Source organism: Capsicum annuum, chromosome 11 (genome assembly GCF_002878395.1).
Source record: "Capsicum annuum cultivar UCD-10X-F1 chromosome 11, UCD10Xv1.1, whole genome shotgun sequence".
Lineage (NCBI taxonomy): Eukaryota > Viridiplantae > Streptophyta > Magnoliopsida > Solanales > Solanaceae > Capsicum > Capsicum annuum.
In genome coordinates this window covers 21,109,028-21,122,269 of record NC_061121.1, presented here as the reverse complement: position 1 = coordinate 21,122,269, position 13,242 = coordinate 21,109,028, and the positions used below count along the sequence as shown (strand labels likewise).

Below are 13,242 nucleotides of genomic sequence, written 5' to 3'. Positions count from 1 at the left end.
GGGCTTAGGATTTATTTTTACGCATGTGCAATATAAGTGCATTTAATGGGTCATTTTGGACATTTTAAATATGTCATTCTCCTCATTGTATTCTCTATCCATCATAGTAAAAATTCTTTGCCTCTGCTCATTATTTTTCTCGTCAAGGGTTTCCACGTAAATATGTGTGTTCTTGTTGTTTTATTTTATTTGTGGTTTGCTTATTCTATTCGATCATAACATTAACTTTGAAACATTAATCACACTGTCCTCTAAAAATGCTCTGAAGTAAAGTATGCAAGACCTCATATGATAGGGTAAACTCTGATAACTATGTTCGATAATGGCCCTTGAGTCATTGTGAATATGGGGACCCAAAATGTTGGCCACTTATTCCCAACATTCTTCTTTCTTCTCCATCTTTGATAGAATACCTACCACCTAAATAATTGAAAGAGGTAGTTAATGACCACATATTTTTGCTATTTGTTGCCCAATATTCATTAGGAGCTGGGGATAGGTTTCTTCCCCGAACACTTTCCTACTGAGTAACTTCCAACTTTCATCATCATAAACTTTTGAAGTGAAAGTGGATCACTTTCAAATTAAATGTAATCTTCAACATCGTGATTTCTTATTGTTATGATAATTCTACTTCCATTATTGGTATCATGAAAATAACCTATTAGATCAGCCCACATGCTAGCTTTCCACATGTCATCGACAAGTATATATTTTATAAAATAAAGCTTTATGAAGCTCATCAGCTAATTCATAAGCATATTTTTCTCTACGATTAGAGTTCTCACCAATAACATCACTTAGAATCATTGCTAAGAAGTCCTTACGTGAATATACTTGAGACATATTACACTGTGCATGAATGTCAAAGTGAGAAACAACTAACCTATTAGAGTAGATTCTGTAGGACAAAGTTGTCTTGCCTAGACCCGACATCCTAAGAATTGAGATAACATCTCGCCCTTTAGTTCCTGTTATTAGTTGGTCACATAACTTTTCTATGACATCCTCAAACCCAAAAATTTCTTTGTTCATCCTTGGAATCCTTCCCAAATTTGATGACGTATGAGTTGTGCCAGTATTCATTAGACCCTCAACCATTTTATTTTTGTGGGGTCAAGCCCCATAAATGCATTGAAGAAAAAGTTCCCCCATACTTCATTATTTTAGGGGAAATGTTTTTCCTCAATTTGGATTGATTTTTCAAACCTTCGTTACAGAGGAATTTATTGGCTAGGAAAGTCAGGAAAGGTATGTTTTTTCATTGGTTATTTGATGTCACTGATGACATCAATGGGGGTACTCTTGCCTATATAAGGAGTTCATATTCTCCTTAGAAACACAGAGAAAATCGAGAGAAAAATAATATATAGAGAGTAATTAGGTATTCCACAGATTGTGATAAAAAATAGTCTGTGAAGAAAAAATTAAAGTGAGCAATATTTTAGTAAGGTAGGAGTCTAAAGAGGATTATTTCTTTTGAGTGTGTAGTAGTCACTTTGAGTATTGTACTTGTGACTATGGTGTAAAAATTCCTTACTAGTAATATCAGTTGCTCTTCTTGGTGCATGGTTTTCCCCATATTTAAAAGGATTTCCACGTAAAATTCTAGGTGTCATTATTTTTCATTATTTCTCTATTATTTTTCCACAAATACTTTTATTTTTATTTTGCGTTTACCTAACAAACAGATACAAGACCCACAGTTTACAATATCTGTATTTTTGGTAAACAATGGAAGCCAACACAAGTAGAATGGTTACTTTAAATAGTGTTAATTATGCCATCTAGAAGGAAAAAAGAAATGACTGCTCTATGTCAAGAATTTTTATTAATCGTTCTTTGATACTATAAAACCTGAAAATAAAATCAATGAAGAGTGGAACCTATTAAACAAACAGGTTTCTAGTTTTATTAGGCCGTGGGTTGACAATAATATGCTGAACCATATTTCTGGAAAACACATGCTCGATCCCTAATGGAGCATCTTGAAAGTTTGTATGCTCGAAAGACTGAAAATAATAAGATGTTCTTGATAAAACAAATATTGGAGATAAAACACCATGATGGTTCTCTAATGACAGATCACCTAAATAACTTTTAGGGGATCATAAACCAGTTGTTTGCTATGGGCATTAAGTTTGATGAAAAATTCAAGGCTTGATTCTACTTGGTTCCCTACCAGACTCTTGGGAAACATTTAAAACTTCATTATCTATTTCTGCTCCCGATGGCATGATCTCTATGGATTTTACCAAGAGCAGCATTCTTAATAAAGAGATGAGATAAAAGTCTCAAGGTTCCTCTTCGTCTAATGTCTTGGTGACTAGCACTCAAGGAGAAGCAAAAATCGTGGTTCTCAAAATAGGGAACATTACAGAAGAAAATCTAGAGGATAATTTAAAGATATTGAGTGCTATCATTGTGGGTTAAAAGGGCACACAAAGAAATTTTGCTGAAAGTTGAAGAAGGAGAACAAAGACAAGGAGGAAAACAAAGAAGACGATAATGAAAACTGCGTAGCCACCCTCACCACTGAAGGTCTTGTTACTATCCTTTATGTAAAGCTAATAAATGTTACTTGTGATGAGTCAAGCTGGGTTGTGGATTCTGGTGCCATATCTCATGTGACATCAATGAAGGATTTTTTCTCATCTTATACTCTAGGTGACTTTGGAACATTGAGTATGGGCAATGAGATTGTTTCTAAGGTGGTTGGGTTTGGTTCAATTTGTTTAGAAACTAGAACTGGATCTAAACTAGTTTTAATAAATGTAAAAAATGCACCCGATGTTCTCTTGTACTTGATTTCTATTGGCATGCTGGATGATGAGGGATATGTTAGTACTAATGGTGGTGGAAAATGGAAACTCATTAAGGGTTCTTTGGTTGTGGCCCGTATAGACAAGCATTGTGGTCTATAATGTACTACAACTTCTACTTGTGCTAACATGGTGGATGCAGTTGAAAGCTCTAGCTCTTCAACATTGTGGCATAAGAGGCTTAACCACATTAGTGAGAAAGGACTTAATGTTCTGGCTAAGAAGAAATTACTGCCAGATTTTGAAAGTGCAAAATTAGAAATATGTGAGCACTGCTTGGTTGGAAAACAAAATAGAACTTCTTTCAAGTCTCATCCTTTTTTAAGAAAGACAGAGTTGCTTGAGCTGGTGCATTCAGATTTATGTGGTCCAATAAAGACAAGGACTTTGGTTGGTGTACTTTACTTTGTCACTTTTATAGATGATTGCTCAAGAAAAATTTAGGTCTATTTCTTGAAGACTAAAGACCAAGTGTTGGGTGTCTTTAAGCAGTTTCAGGCTTTCGTTGAAAGAGAAATAGGGAAGAAGCTAAAGTGTATCCGTACTGATAATGGTGGTGAATATTATGGACCGTTTGATGAATACTGTTGCAACAAGGTATCAGAAACCAAAAGACTCCTCCTAAGATGCCTCAACTTAATGGTTTGGCGGAAAAGATGAATAGGACCTTGATGGAAAGAGTCATATGTTTGCTTTCTAAAGCAAAGTTGCCAAACTCCTTTTGGAGTGAGGCTTTATTGACCGCTGCATATGTTATTAACCTATCTCTTGTTTTTGCTTTGCAAAGTGATATACCGAATAAAGTTTGGTATGGGAAAGATATTTACTATGATCATTTAAGAGTATTTGGTTGAAAAACTTTTGTACATGTGCCCAAAGATGAAAGGTCAAAGTTAGATGCCAAGACAAGGCAGTGCATCTTCATTGGTTATGGCCTTGATGAGTTTGGTTATAGGCTATATGATCCAGTTGAGAAGAAGTTTGTAAGAAGTCATGATATTGTCTTCATGGAGAATCAAACCATTGAAGATATTGACAAAATGGAGAAGCTAAAATCTTTAAGTTCTGATAGTGTGGTTAGTCTTGACCAATTTTATCATACAAGTATGCATGATGTTGGTGGGCTAGATAATCATGGTGACACCCAAAACCATGTTTAAAATCAGCATGTTGATGTTGATAATGACAAAGATGTTTTTGTCAATGATTCTCCAGTTCAAGAAGCTGTGGATGAGTCAAGTGGTCCACCTAGAAGGTCTACTAGATAGAGTATTCCTTCTTCTCATTATTCTCCAAATGAGTATGTGTTACTCACTGACGAGGGAGAACTTGAATGTTATGAGGAGGCTATGAAAGATGAGCATAATTATCAATGGATTAAAACCATGCAAGATGAGATGAAATCTCTACATGAGAACCACACTTATAAGTTGGTGAAATTTCCTAAGGGCGTGAGAGCATTGAAGAATAAATGGGTGTTCAAAGTAAAATTTAGAAAACACAACTTAAAAACCAGATACAAAGCCAGATTGGTTTTCAAAGGATTTGGTCAAATAAAGGGTATTGACTTTGATGAAATATTTTCTCCTGTCATTAAAATAACCTTTATTCGTACAGTTCTTGGTTTGGCCGATAGTCTTGATTTAGAGATTGAGCAGATGGATGTGAAGACAACTTTTCTTCATGATGACCTCGAAGAGGATATCTATATGTAACAACCTGAGGGCTTCAAGATAAAAGATAAAGAAAATATGTGTGCAAACTGAAGAAGAGTCTCTATGGCTTGAAGAAAGCTCCTAGACACTGGTATAAGAAGCTTGAGTTTGTCATGGGGGAGCAAGGCTACAAGAAAACTTCTTTAGATCACTGTGTATTTGCACAAAGTTTTTCTGATGATGATTTTATCATCCTCTTGCTATATGTGGATGATATGTTGATTGTGGAAATGAATGCTTCTAGGTTTGATGAGTTGGAAAATAGTTATGTAAGTCTTTTTCTATGAAAGACTTGGGTCATGCTAAGCAGATTTTGGGCATTAGAATTACTCGTCTCAAAAAACAAAGAAATATTTACTTGTCATAGAAGAAGTTCATAGAACGTGCACTGGAGCGCTTCAACATGAAGAATGATAAGGTTGTTAACACACCCCTTGCTGGTCATATGAAATTAAGCAGGAAAATATGTCCTGCAATGAAGGAGGAAAAAGAAAGCATCGCTACAGTTCCATGTTCCTCCATTGTCATAAGTTTAATATATGGAATAGTGTGTACCAGGCCTGATATTGCTCACACGGTTAGTATTATCAGCAGGTTTCTTGAAAATCCAGGAAAGGAGCATTACGAAGCAGTCAAATGGATACTGAGGTACCTAAAAGGAACCTCAGTTGATTGTTTGTGTTTTGGGGGATCTGATACAATCTTGAAAGTCTAGATGTTGATATGGCAGGTGACTCTGATAAAAAAATCTACTACTAGATTTTTGTTTTTATTTTCAAGAGAGCTATATCATGGCAGTCGAAGTTGTAGAAGTGCATCGCACTATCTAAGACTAAAACTGAGTATATTGCGGCTACTGAAGCTGGTAAGGAAATGATATATCTCAAGGAATTCATTAAAAAACTTGGATTGCAGTAAATTGTAACGCCCTATAAGTACACCCTGGGCGTCACACGGTACTTACAGTCCCGAGGGACCACGTGTTAACCCATGAGATGGTACCTGTTGTGAGTACTGAATAACATAATCATAAATGCAAAATAAATTGATATACCATAAGGTTTTAATAACTAAACATATACTAAATTATCAATCTAAAGGAAAATAACTATCCGAATCTGATAAGATACCGATAAACTAAATAACTAACTGACATTGTCAACTGAAGTCTGAATGCTGAACAACAAACTATAATATCTGAAAGCCTCTAAACTTACTAACTGTGAGTTGATAGGATAGGCCCCAATTAACTCCACTAACTACTAAACTACAGACATAAAGTAAATAATCTATCCTCGAAATGTGAGGACTTACCCCTGCTACTACTGAGAGTCTGAGAAGTCTAAGCGCGGTCCAGGAACTAAGCATCAGAACCTATAACATAATACATTATAGCACAAAAAAAAGGTATGTGATCAGTACTTTGAATGTACTGGTATGCTAAATGAGGTAGGCTGACATGCACAGTTTCATGAACATGAATAGTAACGATCTAAATATACATGTATAACATGAAGTACTGAATAGAGAGCATGAAATCTACGGATACTAAAAATATGTGAAATCAATAAATACTGTGTATTCATGAAAATTTATAAATAATGAAGGTACGTGAAATCTGTAGATACTGGGGATATGTGACCAAGCATATAACATAAACTGAATAAAATTTGTAAACTAAAATACTGATATAACTGATATCGGTATGCTTTGGTCAAACAACACTGAGTCTGAATTACTAGTCTGGTCATTGGAATGAGACTGTGGGAGGGTATCATCTAACCGACATACCCCAATCTGAGCTAATTGGGGTCCAACCTGTAACCCCAGTTGGAAGGGTGTTAATACCGTGCCATGGATACTAACACTGGCTATATGGATCTACTAACTGATGTACTATCCCGAAGGACTAAGAGTGTCAAGCCTAATCTGATGGGTGACCCCTGCGAGATAGTTAAGCCTAAACTGACATGTGGCTTCTCATATCCTATGCTAGCTATGTAGTTCTGGAGTATAAGGACTTCTACTAGTGACTCTGCCTATCTGACGGGGAAGCCTCCATCCCTACACTCGCTCGGTGTTAAATCTTACTCCTAGCTGAATGACACTGAGATTACTGACTATTCTGAGTTTAACTGACTGATCTAGTAATGCTCATAATATGTATTCTGAAGTTATTCTAAAGATACTGAGATGAGACTAAGTAAACAGCTATGGTTTTTGGGTATTCAATACCCCTAGGACTCAAAAGCAATAATAGTAACATGATACTTAAGCTTAGAGCATATAACAGGCAAGATTTCATCAAATCTTCATTCTTGTAGGTATTTTATCAAACACTTATAGTTCATAGTTTAATCAATTCATGGGAATGTTAGGGAATTTGTAGTAATATCATGGATTCGACACGAATAACACTAAAGCATAATTTAAATCAATGAATGATAACATTAAAATGTGGAGAATTGAATAACAACAATACTTTCATTTATATATGGTGTAAAATCATAGTTCATGGAGATTCATGGGTGAAATCATAATTTACAATCAAATTATCTTAAAAGATCAATACTTTGCAATTTAAATCAGATACTTGGACTCCATGGGTGAAAGGAATCCATTGATGAACATTTAACATACCTGGGTTAATGAATTTGAGAGGATTGATGGTGAGTTCTTGAGATTTGTCCTTGAATTTGAGAGCTAGGGTTTTTGTGTTATTGAAGAGAATGTATCCCCCTTTGAGTAATTTGAGAATAATGGGCATATAATGCCCTATTAGTCTTTAATTTCGTGTGTAGGACGAGTTTAAGTCTTAGAAAAATGACTAAACAGCCCCTTGGAAAATTAAACTCGGAACTGGAAAAATTGAAATTCCCAATTTTTGGCTTTGGCGCGATGCGCCAAGCCACTGGAGATGTATAATTAGGACCTAGAAATTCTCTGCGATGCGGAGCTATCGCAGTAAGACTTTGGAATGTTATTTTTGCCACCTTCGTGATGCGCCATTATCATGGAGGCTTACTGGAAAGTGACAATTATGATTTTACACTTCTTCGCGATGCCCTACGGCCCCAAATCACGGTGTTTTATGACTGAAACTTAAAATCGCCATAACTTCTTACCCAATTATCGGATTTAGGAGAATTTTATATCATTGGAAAGCTAAATTAATTTCCTACGCAATGTCAGGCTTTAAACTGAAAAATACTAAGTATTTCAAAAATTTTATGTAAGAACACTCATGTAGTGGGATTTAAATTATGCTAGGGAAATACGGGGTATTATACAAATGGATTACATTGTCTATTGTGACAGTCAAAGTGCAATAAACTTGAGAAATAATTCCATGTACCATGCAAGAACAAAACACATTGATGTAAGGTCCCATTGGTTTCATGAACAAGTGGAGAACGAATCGTTCTATGTTAAGAAGATTCACATGAGTGAAAATTCCGCGGATATGTTGACAAAGGTGGTGCCAAAAAATAAGTTTAAATTGTGCAAAGAGCTTGTCGGTATGAGCTCTCTCTGAGAAGAATGAGGATACCTCCTTCAGATGCATGGGACTGGAGGGGGAGATTTTGTGAGGTCCAGCCCCATTAATGCATTGTGAAAAAAATCCCCCATACTCCATTATTTCAGGGGAAATGTTTTTCCACAATTTGGATTGGTTTTTCAAACCTTTTTTGCAGATGACTTTATTAGCTAGGAAAGTTAAGAAAGTTGTGCTTTTTCATTGGTTATTTGATGTCATTGATGACATCAATGGGGGTATTTGTTGCTATGTAAGGAGTTCATCGGCTTCTTGGAAAGACACACCAAACAGAGAGAAAAACAATATATAGAGAGCAGTGAGGTATTCCACAGACTGTGATAAAAAATAGTCTGTGAAGAAAAAATTAAAGTGAGAGATATTTTAGTAATGTGGGATTCAAAAGAGGGTTATTTATTTTGAGTGTGTAGTAGTCATTTTGAGTATTGTACTTGTGACTACGGTGTAAAAATTCCTTACTATAGTAATATCAGTTGCTCCTCTTGATCCGTGGTTTTTCTATATTTAAAAGGGTTTCCATGTAAAATCCTTGGTGTCATTATTTTTTATTATTTCTCTATTATTTTGCCCTCAAATACTATTATTGTTATTCCGCGTTTACCCAATACTTTTCTTGAATCTCTGCTACCTCTCCTCTAATAAAAGAAATCTCCTTCATGATATCCAAGATCTAATGCTCCATGCACCAAATGGGAACTTCTTTACTTATACAAGCATCAACTATGAATTCTCTCTCATATGATTTGGCAATCAATGTTGTAGCACAATATTGAATCTTGCCATGTTTTCTATGTTGCTCTTCTACAAGATCCTCAATAAAAGGCTGCAAGCTTTCGAGTTCCATTTGAATTTTCTGAAGTTGTTCCCCAACAAAAGCAAGTGAATCTGAAAAGGAGTCTTGCAACTCCTTGAGGCTGTTTAAAAGGAAATCAACACTGCCTAGACCATGAATCTTGGGAAGGTTAGATTGAAACACCTTACGACTAATAAGGAAGATATATCTCTGTGTTTATACGCTAAATGTTACAAGACAAGTCAGGAACTACTACTGGATTCACACTTCTCCCAATGCCTTGTCTTCATGCTCCCGCTTGTCTTCACATAACAAGTAAACTAAAAGTCCCACATCAATAATCACAATGTCAATATCTGGAAGAAGAAACTCAAGATGTTGTAGTGGCACATGGATGATATTGGCTCTCAAGAGGTTGAGCATCTTCTGAAGCATCGACAATTGATCCTTCAAACAATTAGTTGGTAGCTCCACCATATTGTGTATAATAGTCTCCACAAAATTGGCTTTACAGTCAGCTGATGCTCATTTTGGATGTTGGCATAACATCCTGTTTTTGATTGTATTTCTGACTTAAGAACTTGCATGACATGAACATAGATCCCGTGGATGCATGGTGGAATGGGCTTAATCCTCATTTGCAAGGAATCAAAAAGCAAAGAATTTATTTTCTCTGGAGCCAAATCCTTATACCCCCACCTGGTCCCTTTTAAATGCAACCAAGAAAGCATTGTTGCATGGCCGCCCACAGCTAAAACATGACTTAAGAAATTAACAACACAATATTGCCTCTGAGGCTCCATTAACCTCACTGAAACAAAGTAAACAAACATCTGCAGCAATTTCAATTCTTTTACAACATTATCTTTGTTCCTTCATTTCCGGAACATAAAGAAGCGAATAAAGATCCTTTATTACCGGAACATAAAGAAGCGAATAAAGATCCTTCATTTCTGGAAAATAAAGAAGTGAATAATGAGGATCATCAACATTCACTAGATTACAGATTCTCCACAACAGTATCGATGAATTTTGTAATGAATTTGGCTGGAAACAGCACTGATGATATATTAGGAAAGGAGTAACTGTTGATTTTTGGCTTTGAAATTAGAGAAATAACACAGAAAGAGTTGGAGAGAGAAAAATATTATCAAAGGGAATTATTTTATTAATGACTCAAAACACATATATTTATAGCTAAATTTCTAACTAACTTCAATTCAAATAAGCATAACTAACTCCTAATTCAAATAATAACTAATTCCTAAGTAACATAGAATTCTAATAATTTAAAACTCCTAAAATTATCTACTCCTACTTTATTTCTGAGACATATCTTCAACACTCCTTCTTGGACTAGAAATTGTAGATTACACTCCTCCTTGGATAAGAAATTTTAGATTGCCGTCTCAACTGATTTTGACCTCTTGAATATGTCAATTCATCTTTGTTCTTGCATGACTTGTGTGCATCTTCTGTTAAATTAAATAAGAAACTTTTGTCTTTCATAATAATAATTTAAATCCTTCTTCTATTAGCTGATCTACACTTAACAAACTTTTGTCAATATCGGGCACGTAAAGGACATTTGAAATTATTTTGTACCTGAAATTATTTTGATTGTAACATTCCTTTTTCCTTCTGCAGGAATATAGTCATCATTCTCAATTCTGACTTTCTTAAATTTCAAAGGCAGAAACTCTATAAAAAGTGTTTTGTCATGTCATGTGGTTTGTACAACCACTGTCAATTAACCAAAAATCAGATTTCTTGGTTGGAGAATATGTTGCCACAAATGAGTGATCTTTTTCTTCGTTGGTGACTTGGACATCTGGTTCATATTTCTAATATTTGTTTTTGTAAATCATAGCTTCATGACCAAGTTGATTGCATTTCTTGCATTGTGCATCTGGTCTCTTCAAACATTTAAATGAAGGATGACCTATTTTTCCACAGTGCTGGCAAGGTGGGTAATTTTTTATTGAATTATTACCCTTGCTTTGAGTCTTATGGTTGGTTGCTAAAACTCCTTCAACAATACTATCCTGCCTCATAAGCCTCCTTCTCTCTTGCACCTGCAATGTATTTAACAATTCTGTCAAGGTAATCTTTGTCACACCCTTTTTTTTAACCGAAAAGATTTCATTTTAAGGTTTGAAAGGGTTTTTATTATTAAAGTGACAAAAAAAAATTATTTTGAAAAAAAGATATTTATTTTTACATTCAAAACTCAGAGTCATCACTTGGCATAATCTGGTGTGCCAAGTCACCTTTGAAAAATTCTTTTCAAAATGATTTGACTCTATAAAACTGGTTTGCGAACAGAGATTATGGGTAAGGAATTCTATTGACCAAGGAGAAGGTGTTAGGCACCCCTCGATTCCGTGGTTTGACCATGGTCGCTTGGTGAAGCATATCGGCTAATTTGACATTACAAATGTATAAACCACACAAAATACATTAAACAATCAATTAAACATATAAAACAAAATAAATCCAAAATATAGTGTTCAGTCCAATTATACAGTCCAAAAATAAGAAATACGAAAAATAAATCCTATTCTAACCTACACTAATCCTGAACTACGCTCCCGTTCTTTACCCGATGCCTCGGGCTTCGTCACGAACATCCTCCAGGTATAAAATACTTTGGGGTATTCCCCGGCAAATAAGTACAATATACCTTCGGGGCATTCCCCGGCAAATAAGTACAATATACCTTAGGGGCATTCCCCGGCGAATGAATACATCTGAAGTAAATACGATAAACTAGAAAACATTTAAACACATTCAAATATTCGACAAATACGTCAACCAAATACTTATTCCTAAAATTTGCCTACCCGAACCTATATTTGACTATCCATTTTAATGTCATAATTCTATCACGTTACATATCAACAATAAATCAAAATTAATCCGAATCTACCCTTTTCGTCAATTTTCAATTCCGCCTCAAATCGACAATTTTAATTCTCAAGAAGGATTCACTTCATCACGTGATTCATAACCAAAGAAATAACACGAACAATCGTTCATCAACAACAAAGATCACTCAATCAAACAAATATCCAATCCGATGCACCAAATACAATAAATAATAAAGTAAAGAGGAGAAGATTAGAATTGGACCTCAACTTTGAGCTTTAAATATATTGAAGATAAAAACGACATCGAAGAACCTCAAATCGAACCTCAATAACGAGCCACACAAACTCAATATAGAGAAATAATAACACGAACTGACTTGAATCTCAAGAAAGAAGAAGGATCACTCAAATCAAAGACTAAAAATACCAAAACGCAAGAAAATCAAGTCCAAAACCTTTGAAAAATAAGCAAAAATAGATTGGGAATCAGTGAATTACCATAGAAACTGAGGAACCCGTAATATTCGAGCTCTGGTGAGCTAATAATAGCAAAAACCCAAAAGAAAATAGTTGGAACGAAGCTGAAGGCGCTGTTTTTCGGTAAGTTTCACTGGAAACAGTAGCAGATAGCGACGACAAGGTTTTCCCAATGACAAATCCGGTGTAATAGTGATAGCAATACCCAGGGGACGACTCTCAATCGATTTCTGGTGAGAAAACTCACCAGAGCCCCATTTTCATTACTCCTGATCTCCAATCTCTCTTTGTCTCTCTTCTCTCCCTCACGATCTCTCTCCCTTCACTCTTAATCTTTCTCTCTCTGATCTCCCTCGCTCAATTATCACTTTCCATTTGATGTGTATGTTCAGTGAGAGAGTGCGTTTGTATTTGAATGAATTTATGAGAATGGTTTCTGCGAGGATGAGTTTCCCTATGAAGAAGAAGATGAATTCTCTCCCCGATTGTATGCTCTCTGATTCTCTTTTTTAGAAGATCCGAAAAATGCCTCCTCCCCCTCCTTGTTTGTTATTATGGGCCTGTGTGAGTGTATTATGATCAATGAGAGATTCTTTGGTGAGGTGTGTGAATGTCGTTTTACTTGTGGGCCCTCCATTCTCCCTTTTCAATTGAAAAACCAAAAATGGAATTTTATTTTTATCCTACCCTTTCTTTTTGTTGTATATCTCATTTGTGATAGACAGAGAAGGTAAAAAAATGTGAGAGAGAAATGGATGGGGTCACGTGGATAGTGAGGTGGGGTAGGGGTAGTTAGGTTTTTAATTTGTTATGGATTGGAATCTTGTGGATTATGTTAGTTAGGCATTTGTTAATTATTATATTTTTATGGGGTATAATCACATGGATGAGGGTGTGTGGTAAGGTGAGATAAAAATGAATAAAATTGTACTTGAGAGGGACAAAATTAGGTGTCTACAGCATACCCCCTTTGAATGTAAACATGAAGTGTTTCAAGACAAAGAAGTAG

At 35.4% G+C, this 13,242-nt stretch overlaps 1 pseudogene; it reads right to left on the bottom strand.

Annotated features, from left to right (window-relative positions):
* Positions 1-213: 213 nt before the first annotated feature.
* Positions 214-12,491, bottom strand: LOC107871932 (annotated as a pseudogene).
* Between the last annotated feature and the right edge of the window lie 751 nt (positions 12,492-13,242).